The sequence below is a fragment of the Penaeus japonicus genome, unplaced genomic scaffold (assembly GCF_977035675.1).
Source record: "Penaeus japonicus unplaced genomic scaffold, GWHDUDI00000001_assembly GWHDUDI00000008, whole genome shotgun sequence".
In the NCBI taxonomy this organism is placed as follows: domain Eukaryota; kingdom Metazoa; phylum Arthropoda; class Malacostraca; order Decapoda; family Penaeidae; genus Penaeus; species Penaeus japonicus.
In genome coordinates, this window is record NW_028234410.1 from 8,566,329 (window position 1) to 8,571,328 (window position 5,000).

Genomic DNA, 5,000 nt, shown 5'->3' on the forward strand with positions numbered 1-5,000 from the left:
TACACCATTAAAAAGAAAAAAAAAGTAAAAGAAAAAAAAAAAAAAGACGCGTGTTGGTCTTTAGTCTTGAGCTGTCTGTGTGACGCTCGCAAAAATGGTCATTCTTATTTATTGTTATTGCAGGACTGAGGCTAAAAATGACCACGCGATTGCAAGAACAGCGTTCGTATAAAAAAGGGGAAGAACTGCAGCCTGGCTAAATTGGGAGTACGTTATATTCTATTGCTTTCCCTGGTGTTCATGTTGACAATACCTTTTCTGCAAACACTCTACAATAACAGAGTAGAAAAAAACTGCATGAAGCTTCCCAGCATCATCAAAAGTTGCAGTGAGCGATAGAACAGGACACAGCCTTCACACAAGGCACAGAGAACAGCCCTCTACCTCCGAGCGAGCGAGCGAGCCGGCCGAGCCCGCCTTGGAAGCGATCGGTCGCCCGCGACGCCGATCCCCCTCGGACGACCAGCCGCAGGAGCCGCACAAAGACCCCTGACGTCACGGCGGCGGCAGTCATCGGGGATTGAGGCCCGACCTTTTTCTTCGTGTCAGGATAATCGCGGTGACTCCATTAAGATAATTATTGCGAAGGAATATTTATGAGCTTTGGCGGCTCCATCAGCGCCGGGTCCCGCCCTGCGCGGCGTGAACAGGCTGTTGCCTTGGGTGTCTGGCATGCTCGTCAGGCAATGCTGGGTAGAAGCAGCAATGCTGAACAATGGACGTATGGGGATATGATACTGAGGGGCACTCCACAGTAGGAATGGTACTGAAGGGTATAGGTGCTCTTAATTCTAAAGTTTATCGAATAGAAAGAAAAACAAATACGCAAGACAAAATATGCATCCCTCATTCGACAACAAAAGCACCGAAACTATAACAACAAAGTAAAGAAGTTGAAAAAAGCTCACAGAAGGAAAGCGAATAACCTTAACGAAAATCAAGACAGGAACAACCGCCTCCCCGACAACCCCAATCGCCCAAGAAGCTCAGCCGACCGCCCGACCACACGACGCTCGCCCACGGCTCGACACCAGCGCGCGCCCTCGCACCCGCAGCCCCGGAATGGCCCAAACATTGCCAATATAGCTCCTGGACAACAAACTTCCCCTCCCGCAAGACATAACCCGCAGCTGCGTCACGGTTCATCACGCCTGCGGGAGACACTGACGAGCACCGCCCTCAACCCCCCTCCCCCTCCCCCAACCCTCTCGAAGATGCGGAGCCAAGTTGGGACTAGGCAGGGGGGGGGGGCATGATGGGTAGAGGAGGCTTGACATTCTTAGCTCCTCACTTGTGCATTCGTGGGTAGATGGGAGGATAGACTAATGGTGTAAATTCCAACAGATTGAAACACATAGAGGATTTTTTTCAAAATGAAAAGGGAAGATTGTAAGAGAGATGGAGGATTCAGGGATATATAAGATAGTTAGGGAGGAAGGGGGGGGGGAGACAGACAGACAGATAAATAGATAGATAGAAGAGAGGGAGATTAAAAAACAGATAGATAGATATGTAAAGAAAAGGGAAAAACAAAGTGAAAAGAAGCAATCAACAGATAAAATGAAACGGAAAGGCAGAGACCGGGAAAGGAGACAAAGAGAGAGAGAGATAAATAAATAGATAGAAGAGATGGAGATAAATAAACAGATAGATGAGAGAGAGAAAAGGGAGAGAAAATAGAAGAGGGGATAAATAAACAGATAATGAAAAGGGAAAAATAAAGTGAAAAGAAGCAAGTAACAGATAAAATGAAACGAAAAGACAGATAATAAGACATAAAGAGAGAGAGAGAGAGAGAGAGAGAGAGAGAGAGAGAGAGAGAGAGAGAGAGAGAGAGAGAGAGAGAGAGAGAGAGAGAGAGAGAGAGAGAGCGAGAGAGAGAGAGAGCGAGAGAGAGAGGGAGAGAGAGAGATCAGTCGCTGCCTAGGATCTCCCCTTAGGATTTATGACTAATATCCCCACGTCATTCCAAGTCGGATGTCGAGATCGTGGGCCATCTGTGGCAGTGTCTTGGCCTGTGTTGTGCCAGTCGTTGTGTGTTGGGAGGGGAGGGGGGTCTTGGGGAGAAGGGGGGGTGTTCTTGGGGAGAGGAAAGGGGGTGTTCTACGGGAGAAGGGGGTGTTTTAGGGGGGAGAGGGGTATATGGGTGTGTGGGGTGTGGTGGTATGGGTGTTTGTGGTAGGGATAGGAAGGGGGGTGAGGATGGCGTGGATGTGACAAACGATCACAAACCGAGGCCCACCCTTGGAACCTCCCCCTCCCCCACTCTATCCCTTCCCCCCCTTAGACGATGGCAAGAGGGAGTTGATTGTTATTGATGCCAACAATCGAATCCGACGCAAAGATGGCTTGCGAGGCTTTATCTCGTTCAATCGATTGTTTGATTGTTATCGGCGGCGACAACGGAGGAATAACGTGTTCAATATCATGCTGTGAAGACGGCTTGGGGAGATTCGAGTCTAATGCTTTCAGCCCTTATTCCTTCCTAAAGAATGAAATGAAACAGAAGAGAATTGGTTAAAAAAAAAGAAAAAAAAATCTATTCATTGTCTTCTTAAAAATTACACACACGCAAAAAACAAAAAACAAATGAACAGCGATAGCCTTAAGCCACGTACCAAACAATACAATAAATAAATACAAAAACGTTATAATACATCAAAGAAGAAAAAAAAGCAAAACTAAAAAAAAAACAATCAGGATAAAGACAAAAATCGCGATTGTGATGTACGATTTCCGCTTATCCATCACTGCCTGAACTCTTTCCTGAGGCTCCGGTCGTTCAGCCGTGTCGCGGGATTCCAGTTCTGGGGGATGGTCCTTTTCCCGTCCATTCCAGGTTCCAAGTTCTCACTCAGTCGACTCAAGATTCTCTTCTCCCATGATTCCATTTTTTTTTTTTTTTGTTAAGGCAACATTTATAAAAAAAAAACTCTTGCTTGAATTCTAGCATGTGTCGTGCAACCTCTTTAATGCAGGCTACTCGAAATTCTTATACCAAATCGCCATCATCACTAATTAAGAGTCTGAAAATTCCCAAAACCTTAAACAAAAATCAAAGCCCACAAAAGGCACGACTAATTCGTGCTGACGGACATTCTTTCGAAAACAGAAACCCGAAAGCAAAACTACCTGGTCCGTACATTCCTTCCTCTCTTGCCCGCCGCGAAACGAGCCAGGGACCAAAGATAAATAATCGATCCATAGGGTTTAGTATCCTGGGTATTCCGCGCACAGCCCAGGGTACTCGATGGCTCTTAGACCCTCCCAAAGCTTGTCTGAAGGGACTTGGTATCCTACTTGTCTCATTAGAAGGTTCCTCCTCAGGGGCCGGCCGCCGGAATACCCCTTCGATAGCAACCTCCTAGAAACACTGCTCGTAACCGGTACTTGGGACACGCTGATTCTCCTCAGCGTATCTTAATTACTTATCTGACCGATTACATTTATGGCTATTTTAGTCCATCGCACCCTAATCTACTCCAAGAGACCTCAAGATACTCTCCGATATGTTTAACTTGTTCGCAAAGATTCCATCCGTTTCAGTGTCCAGCGATCAATAAGTCCGCTCCATTTGTCTCTCGCGGCCAAATCCGTCTCAGTGACGCTAACATGTTAGCGGCCATTATTCGAGGTTATATTGTTTCCCTAATATTGATTCTGACCAAAGACAAGCAATAATCACATGCTTTTTTTCACCACATGTCCACGGAACCTGAACAGTCGTTGCTTGCGCCGTACTTATTCTTCGAATAAATAGGTTTTCCTTTCGATGCTTAAATATCTAGCGAATGAAGTCGCTGTTCGCGTCAGTGGCAACTATCTAACAAGCTTTGGTATTAGAATATTTCATTTGTGTTAAATTCAAAATAATTATTCTATCTTTATCAAAATGTAATTCCTGTTTCTTGCCGTTTCCACTCTATAAAACTCACGTCCAATAACACAAAACACTATACTGAGTTCTGATTAAACTTTGATCTAAAAAAAAAAAAAGAATCATACTCCCAAATACGCCAAGCTGAATGTATTTCCTGTTAACCTTTTTTAAATATTCAAAGGGGGAGCAAAACCGCCTGCAGACATGAGTTAAGTCCGTCACTGCGTAACCCTCTGGTGATGACAAGAGTGGGGGGAGGGGGTGGTGGAGGGGAGACTATGTATCAGGGGGGGAGAGGGCGTACTGGCGAGGAGGAGAAAGGGGGAGGGGGAAATGTACATACTATTAATTTCCGTTCTTCTTCAGTTTTTTTTCTCTCTCTCCGACGTCGAGCATCAGTCCATCCCGGCAATATGTCTCCCCGCTTATAAAACCCATTCCGGCCAAACGTCACCATCGCACATAGGCGGCAAAAATACATTGCTCTCCCCCCCTCCTTTCCATTCCATTTTCCATCCTGCTGACCCTCCTAAACCTCCTCTCCCTCTCTCTCTCTCTCCTTTCTCCTTCCCTATCCTCTTTTCTCCCTTCCTGCCTTACCCCCTTTCTCCCTCTCCCCCTCCCTCACATTCTCTCCTTTCTTCTCTCATTCTCCTCCTCTTCCTTCCTCCCTCCCTCCCTCCCTCTCCCCTTTTCCCCCTCCCTCATTCTCCCCTTTCCTCCCTCTCCCCCCCCCCTCTCTCTCTCTGTCCCCGTCCTTCCCTGCGAGCAATATCGCCCGAGGACAGTTGACAAGATAAAGGTTGTGTGAGGGAACAATGGAAAAACATCGCGGGTAAACAGAGGTACTGAAAGGGGAGGGAGTGGAGGAGGAAGGGTGGGGAAGGGGGGTGATGGGGTATGTGGGGGACAGTAATGTGTTGTGTAAGGGAGTGGGGGAAGGGGGAGGGGGGAGGGGGGTTGGTCACCATTACCGGCCCATCATTCCCGTAATGACCAGGGAAGTGTGTGTGTATGTGGGGGTTTGGGGTTGGGGGAAGTGAAGGGGAGAGGGGGAGGAGGGAGGAGAGGGGGAGAGACCGGGAAAGGAGAAAGAGGGAAGAGAAGGAAGGGGAGGAGC

At 47.3% G+C, this 5,000-nt stretch overlaps 1 protein-coding gene across 5 annotated transcripts in view; it reads right to left on the reverse strand.

Annotated features, from left to right (window-relative positions):
* Positions 1-5,000, reverse strand: part of LOC122249543 (protein Wnt-5b) — a 628,546-nt gene that overhangs the window by 95,311 nt on the left and 528,235 nt on the right. The window lies entirely within an intron of this gene.